The 18,430-nt window shown below is 33.5% G+C and overlaps 3 pseudogenes; all 3 read left to right on the top strand.

Moving 5' to 3' along the window:
* The first annotated feature begins 203 nt into the window (after positions 1–203).
* Positions 204–5,812, top strand: LOC132178414 (cytosolic sulfotransferase 5-like; annotated as a pseudogene).
* A 1,261-nt stretch (positions 5,813–7,073) lies between these two features.
* LOC132179661 (cytosolic sulfotransferase 5 pseudogene) lies at positions 7,074–8,318 on the top strand (annotated as a pseudogene).
* Positions 8,319–16,662: 8,344 nt separating this feature from the next.
* LOC132179860 (cytosolic sulfotransferase 5 pseudogene) lies at positions 16,663–17,661 on the top strand (annotated as a pseudogene).
* Positions 17,662–18,430: the final 769 nt, after the last annotated feature.

Here is an 18,430-nt window from a genome sequence, read left to right as displayed (position 1 = left end):
ATCTTTTTATAAGCATAAACTTTTAAGATAAGGGATGATTTAACATGGTATCAGCTAAAGGTCCATAGATCGAATATTGACTCCGTCAATTCACTTCACTTGTGGATTTGGGGGGGGGGGGGGGAGTGGTAATTAAATGATTAAATTTATATTTTCTTGTAAAAATTAAACTTTTAAGACAACTAGTGATTTACGAGGCATGAAATGAATACCCTCTACACGCCAACAACTCTCATGTTCTTGTGCCCTTCTTGGATATCAATCTCTATACTGAAAATTAGCTTCCAGACCTCACCTCCTTTGCCTTTCCAAGGCTCTAACTTTTCAACTCATTTACCTTTTGTTGTGCTACCGACATCTGTGAAACACTCGGTTTGCAAGATTGTGTATTTGTGTTAGAACCCTAAGTAATTAAGAACACTTTTGTGTCACTTTGGCACTTCACCAACAAGTCGAGACCAATGATTCAGGGCACCATTTCAATTGAAAAGGCTTTTGACAAGTTTTGTAGGGGAGTGAGTTTGTACGAGCCTACCTTATTGGGACAATGTTTTGGGATATTAGAAGAAAATCTTAGAAATGCCTCAAAATATTCTTTTCTTGAGGTTTGAGGAAATGAAAGAGTAGCCCGCTGCCAATTTGAAGAGATTGGCTCAGTTGCTGGGGTGCCCTTCGTCCCCAGAAGAAAAGGCCCAAGGTGCATGTAGAGGATAATTTCTTAATTAAGGTTGTGTAGTTTTGACAATTTGAACAGTTTTATTTTTTTATTTTTTATTTAGTTTTTCATTTTTTGTAAAAAAAACAATTTGAACAACTTGGAAGTGAATAAGAGTGGAAAATTGTCTGGCGCCCTGCGAGGAGAACAATGCATTTTTTCAGTGGCGGAGCCAGCCTTTTCATATTGAAGGGCCGCTACACTAAAAAAAATTTTCTTAAGTTTTTTTTTTTTTTTTTTTTTTTGACACCGTGTAATGAACTGGTACTTTTTTCCTATTTTTTCTTCTTTTTCTAATCACTAGTACTTAAATACAATGATGAATTGAGCTTAGAATTGTGTCAAATTCTTCAGTTAAATGTTTAAAATCTAACAACCAATATTCTCAATAATTAATAACAAAAATATTCAAATTACAAGACCACTTAGATTAGAAATTGAACTTAGAGTACTAACCTCAAAAAGTGTGACATGCGTTGAGTTATTTCGCACCTCGTTGATTAACATCATATTTTCGTATGTGATGATGCAATTCAGGATCAAACTCCAATGAACTAATATCAAATTTACATACCAAAAGCCTTAATTTAATAAAGTCGAAACCTAAAAGAGTATTTGATTTGAGAAATTGAGAGGGACTAAACCACAGAGGGAGAAGAGAAAGGGAGAGAAGAAGCCGGAAGCTTGAGAAAGGGAGTAAAAAAAAACACAAAAGAAAGAGAGTGGATAGTGGGAGACAAAGAAATAAAGTAAATAATATAAAACAAAGTGAGTGGTGGGGAAGGAGAAAATAAAAATAAAACAAAAAAGAGAAAGAGGAAGTTGGCGGAGAAGGTGGGAAAAGAAGAAAAATGTGAAAAAGAAAGGAAAAAGAAGGCGGAAGCGCGAGATTTGAGAAGCCAAGGAGTAATGGAGGAGTTTAAAAAATTTCACGTAGGGCCGCTTATATATTTTTCTCTTAATAGTTTGAAGGGGACTGTTTAGATTTTTTTTTTTTAAAAAAAAAAAAAATCCTACTTTGGGCCGTGGCCACCTCTGGCCTCCATGTGGCTCTGCCATTGCATTTTTTCGTCGAGTTGAGGTTGGAGATTGGATGAATCACTTGACGACGGAGATGATAGAAAAATTAGACCGTGCGCATCTTAGAAGAGAAGTGTCATGGAACTAGGGCCTTGTTTGTTAAACAACAATGCTTTTCCAAGACACTGTTCACAATAAAAAAAAATTAAAAAATAAAATAATAATTGGTATAGAAAAGTGAAAAAGTGGTATTAAAAAGTAGAAAAATTTATTTTGTCGTGTTTTTTTATTTGAATAGTAATAAAAGGTAAAAGAGAATAAAAAAAAATTGCCATTCATTTGTTTAGTATTGCATGCTATAGATGTCCATTGGCACGTACCTTAAAATTGTGCTAAATAGATTGTCCATATGTTTGTTGAATTTATGCAAGTTATTTTAAGATATGTTGAGATGTACATGCTCAAACTCAATCACCACTAATAATAGATCCATGAATTAGCTTTTGTTGTTTTGGAGGCTTTCTATCAATTCTCTCAAACACAATTTTTTTTCAATTAAAAACTGCCACATTGCTGGGATTTTACCATTTTGGTTAGGCTATAAAAATAAAAATGACTCACTGTTGGGTCATGCCGGAACCTATTGACAGCTAAATAAAACGTGTTCACGGGGTTGGGTTGTGTCAACCCGAAACGACGTGTTTATCTAAACAATTACACATGTCGTGTCGTGTTACCCCTTAAGAAAACGTGTCGTGTTCAGGTTTGTGTAGTTCGACACGTTTATATAAATGTGTCGGATTCGGGTTAGCATAAATAGGTTCGCGGGTCAACTGGGTTGACACGAACCCGAGATGCCAACCCATTTTATTAGCCCTAATTGTAACGACCCTATAGGGAGAAGATGTGGTGTAATGTTAAAAGTCACTCTTGTGTTTTTTTTTTTTTTTTTTTTACTCAAAAAATGATGTGATTTTTAAAATCATTATTGGCCTTATGATTGATTATTATTAAATTTTGATGGAATGATAATTTTAAAAATTATCTCACTCTTAAAATGACACAAGAGAAATACAAAAATGACTTCTAAAATTACTCCAAGAATGTGAGTGGGGCTTCAATTTGAATAATTTCAATTTTATTGGTTTGTTGTCTTTTTATGATGTGGTATAAATTTAAAATTAAATAAACCCTCACCAACACAAAAAGAAAGATATAAAGAAAAATTTGGGTGTGAATGGAATTTGGGAAAAAGTAACTCTTGTTTTTTTTTAAAAAAAAAAATTAAAAGTTTGCTTGCCACTTACGGGACATAAAGAAATCAATTTTAGGTTGGCTGGTAAAAGTTGGGTCCAATAAGATTTAGCTATAATTATCAATCTTTTAAAAGCAAATTTAGAGCGTGACATGTCCCTTTGTACGTTTCTTTTATACAAAATTTTGCGCATACATATATATAAATAAATAAATAAGCCCATTTTCAGCATGTGACCTAATTGTTGTGGATTGGGATTTCGTACCACAGTTGTACATATTTAATTCAAGCCAATTAGATTGGACCCACGAACTATTTTCTTTGTTTGCTTAATGTCAATAACTTTATAGCCACTGGTGCCATTGTCGGTCCATATGATTTACAGAATGACGGATGGATACGGATAGGGTTTTGTTTTTTTTTCTTTTTTAATTGGATAATTTTAGTCTTTAAAATTGTTTTATAAAAGAAAAGTAGATGTTATTCACATTATGGAGTAAAAACTATCAACATTGATCGGATCTGATCTTACTCGATCTACTTATTTTAACCTTTTATTATTAGTGAAATTTGTAACAATTTAAGATATCAATAGATTAAAGAATCTTATATAAGAAATAAAAAAATTAAAAAATGGAATCAAATTTAGAAGATATCTGTGTATATATACTATTTTATTATTTTATAGATTTATTTGAACAATTCTAGGAATATTTCATTAATATTAATGGCGCACCGTGTCATTAATTAATTAGAGCGTTTTCATTTATTATGATGAAGAATATAGTTAATGATGGTACGTAAGAATAAACTTAGGAATTGCATTTTTCCCTATACAAGAGGCATATTGTCAATGACCCTATGTGTCCAATATGTGAGAGAGAGGCGGAGGTGGGGTTTCACATTCTATGGCAATGTCCATTTGCCATGGACGTTTGGAGCATGCGCAACATCAAATTAAAAAAAAAAAAAAAAAAACATCAAATTCCAAAAGAGTCACTTTACGGGGCCTAATTTCATTCAGGTGGTTAAGGTAAAATTTCTAGACAGTTATATATATATATATATATATATATGCTAAAAGGTAAAATTTCTCTGAAATATTAATTGCAGTTTATTAATATTAAATGCTTGGAAAATAAGTAAGTAAGAAAAGGTACACCATGAATCTGAATATCCTTAATGATGGGAAAGTTGTAGGGCAATAGACTTATAGACCGCTGGAGTTTGACCGACTCTTATTGGTGGAAACATGCTCTTAATTTTTTTTATTTTTTTTTTTAGAGGAGAAATGCTAGGCTTCATTAAAAAGTTTATTTTTTAGCCATTTTAATTTTAGGTGACATGGTCTATTTTAAAATTAATAGATTTTAAACAATAAATTAATAGATTTATGAAAAATTGACCATACCACTTAGGATTAAAATGGCAAAAAAATTAATTTTTTAATGAAGCCAAGCATTTCTCTAGTCAGTGCGTAAAAGTGGTATTTTGCAGCATTCATTCATGTGTTGACACATCACTCAGTACATTTTAACAAAATAAGATTAAAACACTAGATAACAGCAAACCCACAACCAAACCACTGGCGCAGGCCAGCATCCCAAGGCGCCAGCAAACCACTGTGACCCACGGTTGGGTCACGGCAAACCCAGCCGTGGGTCTGACCGTCACCTAGTTGTGGATCACCCTCTTTGGCCACTTTTCTGCCAAACTCAGCCTTAAAATTCGTTTCTAATCTCTCAAAACCTGTTTCTAATGTCTCTAAACTTGTTTTTGGATTTAAAACTAAAACCTAGAGGAAGAAGGTTAACTTTATAAGGATTCTATCACCCTAAAGGGATCCGCCAGAAAGGGTTGCTGCCTGCTGTGATCTAGCCATGGATGTTGCTATTGCGGCTATAGTGGATGTGGTGGGTAAATGGTGGGAGTCTAGGAGAGAAAGAGAAGAAGAGAAAGTGGGAGAGAAAGAGAAGAAGATGAAATAAAATTTTCGGTGAAGATGAACCAGCAAATAAAGAAAAATAGAAAGTGGGAGAGAAATAAAATCCAATGTTTTTGTTCCTATTCTATCAGGTGTAACCGAGCTGATGTGTACACCTTATATTAGATGCTGCAAAACATTACTTTTGCAAATAGACCTGATACAAGGTTTTCCTTTTTTTTTTTTCTTTTTTTTTTTTTTTTATAAATTTTTATAATGGGTGGGGAATTCTAAATCATTACATATTTACATATAATGAAAATGGTTTTGGGACAAGAGCCAACAACACCAAAAACTGCTAACGATTAAACCCATTATTGTTGCAGATTTGGGCTTCACAGTTTCACCAGTCCACAGGCTCAACGCAAGCTTCTGTTAATGTCGTTTTAATTGTAAGCCCATTACCCTGTTATTTTTCCTTTTATTCTTTTGGGCCTCAGCTCAGCTCAGGATTTAAAAAAAAAAAAACAAACAAACAAACATTTCAAGCCACTAGAAAAAGTTTTTAACGTTTTTTTTTTCTCTCTACAGTGTCTACACCCCATGGGCCACCGCTTCGGACGGACAAGACCCAAAACCCACTACCAGTAGAACCACCACCAGCTCACCTATCAGACCCTCCCAAGAAGGCTTCGCCACCTCACGCGCCAGGAGGAGCTCCTCTGCCGCCGGTGCCACCACCTCAGGTAGCTCACGAAATGCTATAGCCTATAGGGACCACTACTGGGCCCTCATGGAGGAGCTCAAGATGCAGTACTGGGAGTACCATTGGAAGTACGCTTCCCAGAGGGGAAATGGGATTTGTTCACGAATGGGTTCTCCATTTAAATCTGCATAAGCCGATGGAGTGGTTTTTTTTTTTTTTTTTTTCATTACCTATTTTAGCTAAAAATTAGAAATTGCTAAGTCATTGTGCTCTAACAAGAAGTCAATTACTAACCATCTTAATTGCCTTATTATTACTATTTTGAGTTAAGATTACGTCCAAAGAAGCTCTATTGAAGTTTAATATAGGTGCTTTTGCCAAATAATACTAAGGAATCAGGCACGAAAATACTTGTGCCGAAATAATGACACAAATTGTTTACAAACTGGGTTGTAGAAGCTCTAATCCCTATATATTATATGTAATAATTTTTATTGGATCGGGCCTTCAACCATCTCATCTAAAAATTAATTAGTGTCTAATGAGGAAAGCCAAAACTTTTCATGGCATTTAAAATTGTATTTCGTAAGACATGTTCTAAAAGTTGTTCAAGTGAGCAAAGTAGCATTGTTACACCTCAACTATTTCGTTAACGCACCTTAAACCATATTCGATATAACTTTAAGGAATACATGTATATATACATAATAATTAATATCCCTTGAGGTTTATTCATCCTAAATGAATATTGCAAATCCCTCAATGAGTATTTGTCACAAAGAAACAAAAAAAAAAGGCAAGGTACCCTTGTCGCCTCAACCATGCTAAATCTCATGTAATAATAGCTATACAGCAGTCTGACTGAATTGTTCTAATTTGGTATATGCTACCTGCATTTTGTTTGCCAGAAAATTCTTTGATGGTTCCAAGGAAAAAAAGAAAAAAGAAAAAGGAATTGAATGTTTAATATCCCAAACTTCGATTGACTTCTTTTGCTTTCCTTTCATTCTCTCTAAAGCTATCATTGTGTTCCACTCACTGACTTTTTTGCTACCATTGCCTCAAAATAACAAAAGCAATCTTTTTTTTTTTAGTAGTTATTTATTTATTTTGTTTCTATCTTAAAACAAAAAATAACATACAATTCGTTTTTAATAACAGTAACAGGAAAAAAGGAAAAAATAAAAAATAAAAAAGTGAATGGGAGTTGCAACTCCCATTCAATTGGTGACTGGTGGGTATAGAGAGAGAGTGAATCACGAGGCAGTAACAGGAAAAAAAGGAAAAAATAAAAAATAAAAAATTGACTTGCAACTCCCATTCAATTGGTGACTGGTGGGTATATATATATATATATATATATATATATAGATGCATTATTTTTTTCTTTTACTCCCTGGCCCATAAACAGATTACTTAGCTAGGATGTTCCTATATATATATGAACCACGCACAAAAAAAGGTAAGACTCCAACTAATATTATACATATGGCTACACCTGATGATGATCAACCACCTCTTTCTCCTCCGCTTCCCAAGCATTTGCAAGAACTTGAAATGACCCAAGAATGCAGGGATCTCATATCCACCCTGCCTACACAACGAGGCTGGGTTCATGAAACAATCCATCAGTATCAAGGCTTTTGGTTTGAAACTTTGTTCATGCAAGGAGTTGTAGCATTCCAAAAACACTTCCAAGCTGATCATGACACCGATATCCTCCTTGCCACCAATCCCAAAGCCGGCACCACATGGTTGAAGGCCATCTCCTTCGCCTTAGTGAACAGGTTGCGCTATCCGGACACTCAACGACACCCTCTGCTCACAGTCAACCCTCATATTCTTGTGCCCACCTTGGAGATTGACTTATACAATAAAAGAGAGGTTCCAGATCTCACTACTAATTCTTTTACCTCTCGAAGGCTTTTCTCAACCCATCTGCCTTATTCCATGCTACCAATATCTGCAAAGAACTCAACTAATTGTAAGATCGTGTATTTGTGTAGGAACCCTAAGGACACTCTTGTGTCATTTTGGCATTTTTGCAACAGGTTGAGACCAATGAGTACTAGTACAGGTGCCCTCTCACTTGAAGACGCTTTTGATATGTTTTGTAGGGGATCGAGTGGATTTGGCCCATACTGGGATCATGTTTTGGGATATTGGAAAGAAAGCATTGAAAAGCCTGAAAAAGTACTCTTCTTGAAGTATGAGGAAATGAAAGAGCAGCCAATTGCCAATCTGAGGAGGCTGGCTGACTTTTTGGGGTGCCCTTTTTCTCCGGAAGAAGAGGCAAAAGGTGTAGTGAATGATATCTCAAAGTTATGTAGTTTTAACAATATGAGAAACTTGGAGGTGAATAAAAGTGGAAAAGGATCACTCGGCCAGGAGAACAACATATATTTTCGTCGAGGTCAAGTTGGAGACTGGATGAATTACTTGACAGCTGAGATGATAAAGAAATTGGACCGCATTACTGAAGAGAAGTTTCATGGTACTGGATTAAGATTTTAGGTACGAATTTAGGCACTGCATCATAATTAATTTCCCTTATGTTGTGTTGTGTTGGCATCTAATTAGCCTCCGAATAAATTTTTGTATTCTTGATTCAGTTGTCAACTATATGTTGACATCTGATCAATCTTCAATTACTTTTTTTATTTGTGTTCTCTGTTTCGATTGTCAATGTGCATGTATAATTATGTTGACATATTATCAACGTTCAATAAAATGTTATTTGTATTCTCTTTGATATATATATAACATATTATCAACGTTCAATAAAATGTTATTTGTATTCTCTTTGATATATATATATATATATATATATATATATGTGTGTGTGTGTGTGTGTGTGTGTGTGTGTGTGTGATAGTAAAAAAATTGTGTTTGGATATTTACATTGTACGTACGACACAACTATGATTAAATTGTAATTAATGTATGATCATCTTTTAATTAAGTTTCTCAAAAGTTAAAAGTTTTAGAAGGTTGATTTTAAAAAGTAGCGATTTTAAAAACGCAATTTTTAAAAACACAATTTTTAAAATCGCACTTATTGAAATCGCACTCCCAAACAGGCCCTATAAGCCATAAAAATGATTGTGCAGCAGCAATAATGTATCAATAAGATTGATATGAAGGTGAATTAACAATGCTATATCAATGAAAAATGATATACGAAATAGCATGCGCAATGGGACGCCACATGCAGTGGCGGATCTAGGAATTGGAGTTGCCAGGGGTGTAAAAAAATAATTTTTTTTTTCTTTATGTACTATATATATTTTTTATAATACGGTAAATACAATCAAAAAATAAATTATACCATAATTTATGTATCACAAATCAAATCAAACTCATCAAATTACCAAAAAAAACAAAAAACAAAAAAACAAAAATCAAAGTAACTATTAAAAATCTTCATCTAACGATGTCACAAGCACATAATAATTTAAACTACTTACGAAATAAACTAAGCACAATCAAATGACTACTAGTGTCTAAGAAAAATGAGTACTTTTAGTGGGCTATTAGCATACGGCTATTTCTTTTAGAAAAGCCTCAAATCTCAAAGCATAAATTACATTAGAGTTTAAGCCTACATAAAAGAGACTAGAGTCTAAATTTAGCAACAAAAAAAAAAAAATCATATTTATCTATAAACTACGACCAGAAACACTAAAAAATTCACCCACTATCTTTTTTTAATAATAAACTATTATCTACTCTTTCTCCACTAATAAAATATAACTTTATTTTCTCTCTTTAATAAAAAATAGCCCCATTTCTCTACATAATGACCATTTGAACGACAAAAAGAAGGCCAAGGGCGCCCTTAGTAATTTTTTTTTACTAGGGGCACCCTTAAAATTTTGATTGAAAATACTTAATAAATTTTTTAAAAAAAAAAAAATTACCGGGGGCCACTGGCCACATGCATGGGTGAACACGGGTGAAAGTGTGAGTCTTAAACATTCAATTGTTGATTTTTCTTAAAAAAAATTAAATGGAAAAAAAAAGAAAAGAAAGAAAGACAAATAGAAAATCTTGAAGGATAAGGGGTTTCAATGAATAATATCCATGTCAATGAATTAATGATAGCTTCTGCTTTTCTGAGTTCACCTTTTATTTTTTCGTTTCGAGCAAGAGCAACCAATAATACCCATGTCCCAAGAGGCATGAGAAAAAGTTAAATAAATAAATAAATGACAATAAATTAATAACGACCCTACACGAGGACGACGATGACGATTTATATCTCTCTCAATCTTCGCCTTCTGAATCTTATCATTTTATTTTTAACGTTTGTAAATCTAGATTTTAATGGATTTCTTCGCCACCCCTCGAACTACATATAGGCAAAGGGTTTCTTTTAAGCTTTAACCCTTATTAAAATTAGGTTTCACCTTTCATTTATATTTTGGTTCTAGAATGAAAAATTTCCATTCGGTCCCTAATTGATGGGTTGTTTGGGTGAGGATCTTAGTTATATATAGAGAGCGGATGTATTGTTAAAATGTTGATTAATAATTAAATTTACTTCTTTTTATAAGCATAAACTTTTAAGGTAAGTGATGATTTAACATGGTATCAGCTAAAGGTCCATAGATTGAATATTGACTCCATTAATTCACCTCACTTGTGGGGAGGGGGAGTGGTAATTAAATAATTAAATTTACATTTTCTTGTAAACTTAAGCTTTTAAAACAACTGGTGATTTACCATGCATGAAATGAATCACAAAACAAGGTGAGAGACTCCAACACTCTACTTGCCAACAACTCTCATGTTCTTGTGCCCTTTTTTTTTTTTTTTTTTTTTTTAACATATCCACACAAAAGGGGGAAGGGGGATTCGAACTAGTGACCTCCACTTCATTAAGCGTGGTCCCAGCCGATTGATCTACCTCTTAGGGATGTTCTTGTACCCTTCTTGGATATCAATCTCTATACTGAAAATCAGGTTCCAGACCTCACCTCCTTTGCCTTTCCAAGGCTCTAGCTTTTCAACTCATTTACCTTTTGTTGTGCTACCGACATCTGTGAAAGACTCGGCTTGCAAGATTGTGTATTAGTGTTAGAACCCTACGGACACTTTTGTGTCACTTTGGCACTTCACCAACAAGTCGAAACCAACGATTTAGGGCACCATTTCAATTGAAAAGGCTTTTGACAAGTTTTTTAGGGGAGTAAGTTTGTACAGGCTGGCCTTATTGGGACAATGTTTTGGGATATTGGAAGAAAAGCTTAGAAATGCCTCAAAATATTCTTTACTTGAGGTTTGAGGAAATGAAAGAGGAGCCCGCTGCCAATTTGAGGAGATTAGCTCAGTTCCTGGGGTGCTCAGAAGAGAAGTTTCATGGACCGCATCCCAGAAGAAAAGGCCCAAGGTGTAGACCGCATCAGAAGAGAAGTTTTATAGAACTAGATTAAGTGTTTAGGTATTCAGGTCGCATCATCATTTTCATTATTATTATTATTATTATTATTATTATTGTATAAGTCTCTTTGTTCTCGTCAATGTGTGTATTGGCATCTCGTTAATCTCTGAATAAAATGTTCCGTGTGTTCTTTGATTTGATTAATTATTAGTGTACGTGTTTGTTGACATCTGATCAATCTTTGATAAAATGTCTTGTGTGTACTCTGCTTCCATCGATTGTAAACTTTAATAATGGCATACGCACTACAAAAAAATTACTATTTTCTGATGTAAAATAGCGCGTGAGAATTTTCTTACGTCCTATTTTAGCACGTTAGAAAATTCTGACGTGTCCAACTAACACGTCAGAATTTTCTAACTTGCTAAAATAGAGCGTCAAAAAATTCTGTTGTGCTAATTTAGTGCGTCAGAAAATTCTGACGTGTCCAACTGGCACGTCAGAATTTTCTAATGTGCTAAATATTGACATGTCACAAAAAAATGAATGGGATTTTGAAATTTTTCCTTCTTCTTATTTTCCCTCAACTTTCTTTCTCTTTTTATTCTTTCTTCCTCATTTATTTTCCCCACACCCTCTCTCTCTCCTCTCTCAATCTTCCTTCTCTCCACGGCAGATCGAAGAAAGCAGAAGAAGGAGAAGAAAAAGAAAAGGAGAAGAGAAGAAGAAAAAGAAAGGGAGAAGAGAAGCAGAAGAAAAGAAAAAAAAAAAAAGGAGAAGAGAAGAAGAAGAAGAAGAAGAAGAAGAGAAGAGAAGAAGATTTTTTGGGTTTTTGAAGATTTGTTGGGTTTGACGTTTAGGTTTTTGATTTTTCAGATTGTTTTTTTTATTTGGGTTTTTGATTGTTTGACGATTTTTCGATGTGGGTTTGGGTTTTTGAAAATGGAGATTGAAAAGAAGTGAGAAAATGGAGAAAAGATTTTGGAGAAATTTTTTGCAGAAACGGAGAAATTTTTTTCGTTGTGCAGATAAGATTTTGTGGGGTTTTTGAGTGGTGCAGAGAAACGAGTGGTACAGAAAAAGACGTTTCTCTGCACCACTCAATAAATTACAAAAAAAAAAAATAAATTAAATTAATACATTTTTTAATTGAAAAAAAATATTCCAGAAAATATATATATATTAATTTTTAAATTTTCTGACGTGCCAAAATTGACATGTCAGAAAATTCTGACATGCTAAACAGTAACACGTCAGGAAAAAAAAATTCCTAACACCTATGCTTTTGACATTCAACACACGTACGTCAGAAGCACCATGTCATAAAAAAAATTTTGATGTGTCAGACACCTTGACAAGTCAAAAAACTCCAGTGAGAAAAAAAATTGTTTTTTTTTTAGTGACGGTGAATATTTAATAAATTGTTGTTTGTATTCTCTTATTTGTCACTCTTCAAGTTGGATCATCGTTATCATTACTATTATGTAAACTAATTAAATATAAAACTTTGTTATTGTCAATGTGTACAGAAATTCCAAAGCAAATTCCCTACATAAATGCAACCCAAATTTCAAGACGTGTAACAAACGTCCCAAAACAGAAACTGATGATGCAATAATTAATCTAGTTGTACTAAAAAAAATATTTTTGATAACAAACAGAAAGTGACGATGCAATAATCTACAAGTATCTATTTCTTAGTATTCTATTTGTTCTTTTGTTTTTATTTTTTATTTTAATAAAAAATGTCCCACATAAAAAAAATGTTAGAAAATAAACACTTAAAAATGTTAAATAGCATTTTCATAACCTCAATTTAAAAATTTATATTCATAGTGTATATAGTGACCATCTAACTTTCTAACCAACTCTAAATCAATCTGCCCATTTTTGTCAAGAGAAATGCTAGTAGAGCATCTACTCTCGTCATTATATATATATATATATATATATATATATATATATATAATGACAAGAGTAGAATGACGAGAGTAGATGCTATATATATATATAGAATAATAGTTGATTAAGAGTATGTTTGAAATTATATTTGAGAAATACAGCTTTTAAGTCCAAAAAAAATTTTTTAGGAAAAACTTCATTTTCAAGCTTTTCCAAAAATGCGTTTTTGCAATTTTTAGAGTAAAAAAGTCAAATAAATACTTTTGAAATTTTTTACCAAATAGGTCAGCTTTTGTTTGACATAACTATTTAGGTACTAAAAATGCTTTTTAAACTCTCTAATCCAATCTCAAACTGGCCCTAAGAGTATTAACAGCAGATGCCATATATGTCATTCATTTCCTTAAGTGTGGGAAAAATTTCAAACAAAACACAAAAACCTACTCACATCAGATTCTCTATATTTAACCAATCCTCGAGGGTTGCCTACATTGTTTCTCAATGTAAAGGGAACTAAAAGTGGTTTCTTATACATTATTTTAATATTAACATTTATCTTTTCTCTTTCATTTTTTTTGTCTTTAATTGGAGATTGTGTTGAAATTTTGTGAACAAAGTGAGGACAGGTAGAGAACTTGTATTTTATAAAGAAATAATATTTTAATGGTATAAAAAAAGCTATTGTTTCATATAAAAGCAAAAAATAATTTTATTCTCTAAACTTAACAAAAATCAAAGAAAAACTGCATGTAGTCTAATACAGAATCACAGGATCCTTCTCCATCCTGTTTAAGATTTTTTTCCCGTGCTTTTGACTACATCTCTATCTACGTACGCTGTCGGATTTTTTAATTTTATTTTTTTCTGTCTATTTTCCCACCAACATACAAAATTTTCAAATATATACATCACGTTGTCACAGTCACACATGCAGAGTGTGAATCACGAGGTATATTATCTTACTCTACTTATTTTAACCATTTATTATTAGTGATATTTGTAACAATTTAAGATATCAATAGATTAAAGAATCTTATATAAGAAATAAAAAAATATATATATTGGAATCAAATTTTGTCCCTCTCTATAGACAACAGTCTCTACACCCCATGGGCCACCGCTTCGGACGCACTGACCCTCAAGGCCCAAAACCTACTACCAGTAGAACCGCCACCTGCTCAGTGCTCATCTATCAGACCCTCCCAAGAAGGCTTCGCCACCTCACAACAGACAACATAATGGGACTTCTCCATAGCCTTGTCTTCCTTCATCTAGTACTCCCACTTCACCAAATAGCAGGAAAGAGAGAGAGAGAGAGCCACTTCATTGTTCAGCACGAAGGAGAGAGACCCACTTCACCAAATAGCTGAAGCAACGAATCCTTTTGATTAAAGAGAAAGGAGAAAGAATAAGGTGAATAGTTCTGCAAAGAAAGTGAGAAGGAAGAAACAAAAAAAGGTTAAAGAAAGAGCGAGAAAGATAAAGAAATAAGGTTTTGAAAAATGAGTAGGTGAAGAAACAAAAAAAGTCAGAGAGAGAGAGAGATGGAGAAACAATAAAAAAAAGTTGCATCCTTGAACGTTATACTGTTCACGAATAAGCCGATGGAATGATTTTTTTTTTTTCTTTTTTTTTTTAATCATTTTTCATTAGCCATTTTAGCTAAAAGTGAAGAATGATTCGGCTTTATGAGTGCTCTAACAAGAAATCAAGTACTAACCATCTTAATTGGCTTATTATTACTATTTATCAATCACTAACCATCTTTATTGGCTTATTATTACTATTTATCAAGTACTAAACATCTTAATTGGCTTATTATTACTATTTTGGGTTTAAGAGTGCGTCGAAAGAAACTCTATTGAAGTTCAATCTAGGTTGCTTTTTTTATGTCTGGCAGAGGTAGGATTGTTCTATAGATAGCAGTAGAAATTAATAGTTGAAAGACTGAAAAGAGAACTCAAGAAGAGAGAAAATAATGATTATGAAAATAATAACTTAAAGAAGCAAATAGAAAAATAATTCTAAAAGGCCGAGATTTAATTGATACTTCAAAACTGAATTTAAAAATAATGACCTGCCTTTATATATGCTAAGTTTGTCTACTTTTGAAGCAAAATAATCGGAGAAAAAGAAATAAATAAAAATACAAAAACAATCCTAAGCTTGAAGACAAAGCAAATTATTTGTAGAAAAAGTAAAAGATATTATTCTAAAAAGAATCCCCAAATATTATGCACAATTCTTTTTATTCTCTTGTAGATATTTTCTGTTAGGATAGTTCTGTGTCATTAACTTTATTTTCATTTTTTTGTTTTTTTAATTACATGTCCGCACTAGAGGAAGAAAGGGATTCAAACTAGTAATTTTCGCTTCATTAAGCGTGATCCCAACCAATTAAATAACCTCTTGGAGACTCTATGTCATTAACTTAGTGTATGACAACTCAATTACTGATTCAATATTTTCTCGTGTCTCACTTTTGCTAAGCAATACTAAGCAACCATGGCCTTGCATTAATTACCGGCATAAATATAATGTGTTGCTTTGGGTTCCAACCAATTTAGGGTTTCATGTGTTGAAGCATAATATTTTGAGATCGAGTATCAATACAAAATGATCAAACCATAAGTAATATTTTCGGTACAATTTAGTTTTATTTTTTATTATTTTATCCTTAGCTGTCTGATTATCCTTTTCTTTTCTGCACAAATAATATATATCGTTTGATCATAATATAAAATATTTATCCTTTATGAAGCATATATAACCATCATTTATTGGATCTTATTTTCTTTTTGTCCACCTAAATTTACTGCCCTTCAAAAACTCAATCCACAATAGAGAGGGAAGACAAGGGCTAGCCAAGTTGAGGAGTAAGGAGAAGAATATCTCCGGCCGCCACCGTTTACATGCAAGTTGGCTATGCTCCGCGCGCCATCCTAATTATGTCGGCATAAGTAGTGGCACCCATCGTCCTTTAATTAGGTTTTACTCATATGATATTAACCACTTTCATTTAATATATATATATATATATATATAAAATTTCGTCACATGGGTGAAAGTGTAGTCCTACACGTTGATTTTTTTAAAAAAAGTTAAATGAGAGAAAGACACAATTAATAGACACAAATAGAAAATGTAGAAGGATATATAAGGAGGCCAGGGTGTCGGTGGCTCCATCAGAGACAATATAAGAAAGACAGCATACATGATACATTGGGTCTAGCTAGTACTTATTGGCGATAAATGATCATAGCCTATTAGCCTCTGCTTTTCTCTTTATTTAATTATATCTTCGGATCGAATTTCACCTTTTACTTTATTTTTGACCAACCACTATATCCCTGTCCCATGAGAAAATGTTAAAATAAATAAATAAATGATTATAATGATCCTACTACACACGGGGACGACAACCACGATTTACATCGCTCTCAATTTTTATGATCAGAATCTTATTATTTTATTGTCTATTTATTTTTTTAGGAAATAAAAATGTATTTATAATAAAATTAACTGAATATTCTTCCGTTCAAATAAATAAGAGAAAATTCTAATTCTCATACATATAGGCCAGGGTTTCATTCATACGTATGTTTTTTTCATTTTTTGGTAAGGATTTAATTATACCATATATATATATATTGTTCTGGAATGAGAAATTTCCATTCCGTCCAATAATTGATGGGTTGTTGGGTGAGGATCTTAAGTATATATAGAGAGATCGAGAGGGGTACGACTACAAATTACAATGCTTTCACTTCAACCACCTTCTTCTACGCTTCCCAACTACTTACAAGAAGATGAACTGCCGCAAGAATGCAGCGACGTCGTATCCTCCCTGCCTAGAGAAACAGGCTGGATTGCAAAGTATCTCCATCAATACCAAGGTTGTTGGATCGCAACTAGATACATGAAAGGTGTTCTTGCATTCCAAAAACACTTCCAAGCTCACCACACCGACATCCTCCTTGTCACCACTCCCAAAGCCGGCACCACTTGGTTGAAGGCCATCTTGTTCGCCTTGGTCAACCGGGTGCGCTATCGGCCGGACCCTCTACAACACCCTCTGCTCACCAACAACCCTCATGTTCTTGTGCCCTTCTTGGACATCAATCTCTACACTCAAAGCCAGGTTCCGGACCTCTCCTCCTTTGCCTTTCCAAGGCTCTTTTCAACTCATTTGCCTTTTGCTTTGCTGCCGACGTCTGTCAAAGACTCGGCTTGCAAGATTGTGTATTTGTGTAGGAACCCTAAGGACACTTTTGTCTCACTTTGGCACTTCACCAACAAGTTGAGACCAACTGCTTGGGGCACCAATTCACTTGAAGAGGCTTTTGACAAGTTTTGTAGGGGAGTGAGTTTGTACGGGCCTTATTGGGACAATGTTTTGGGATATTGGAAGAAAAGCTTAGAAATGCCTCAAAAGGTTCTTTTCTTGAAGTTTGAGGAAATAAAAGAGCATCCAGCTGCCAATCTGAGGAGACTAGCTGAGTTCTTGGAGTGCCCTTTTTCTCTAGAAGAAAAGGCCCAAGGCGTAGAGGATAATATCTTAAGGTTGTGCAGTTTTGACAATCTGAGCAACTTGGAGGTGAATAGAAGTGGAAAATTGCCTGCTGGCGAGGAGAACAATGCATATTTTCGTCATGGTGAGGTTGGAGATTGGATGAATCACTTGACGGTGGAGATGATAGAAAAATTAGACCGCATCACGGAAGAGAAGTTTCATGGAACTGGACTAAGAGTTTAGATATTACTCGGGTTGCACCATCATTTTCATCATTATTATTGTATAAACCTCTTGGTTCTCGTTAATGTGTGTGATATCTGTGTTCTCTGATTCGATTGTCAACTTGTTTGTTGACATCCGATCAATCTTCAATAAAATGTCTTGTGTGTACTATGCTTCGATCGATTGTCAATGTTTATGTTGACACTTGATCAATCTTCAATAATAAAGTGTTGTTTGTATTCTCTGATATATATATTGTCACTCTTCAAGTTGGATCATCATTATCATTACTATTATGTAAAATTAAAAAACTTTGTTATATATTGCCAATGTGTATTTTGATTATCTGATCAGCCTCCGAGTAAACTGTTTGTAGTATTTTCTGATTTTTCACTCTTTCGTATATGTGATAATATTAACTGCTAAGATTTTGTTTTGATATTTATGTCGTACGTTTAGCACACCTATGATTGAATTATATATAATCAACAGGTTTTAGTGGGTTGTGAGTCATATGAGGAGTGGTTGTGCGGAAGTATAATAATAATTAATGGTGAATAAATCAATTCCCAAAGTGGGCCAAAAAAACTAAGGCAAGGATCTGGACAAGGATCTGGACAAAATTGAAGGATCTGGACAAAATTGTCCAGATCTGGACAATTTTAAAATAGCTAAGGCAAGGATCTGGACAAAATTGTTCCCTAATGACGAATTTTTTTAAAATTATCATTTAATTGACAATATTTCTCTTAAACTTTCAACTCCGATAATATCCATTCAAATTGTC

This window comes from Corylus avellana, chromosome 4, assembly GCF_965113065.1.
Source record: "Corylus avellana chromosome 4, dhCorAvel1.hap1.2, whole genome shotgun sequence".
Taxonomy (NCBI): domain Eukaryota; kingdom Viridiplantae; phylum Streptophyta; class Magnoliopsida; order Fagales; family Betulaceae; genus Corylus; species Corylus avellana.
The sequence above is the reverse complement of the archived record's forward strand: the minus strand, read 5'-3'. Positions and strand labels throughout refer to the sequence as shown.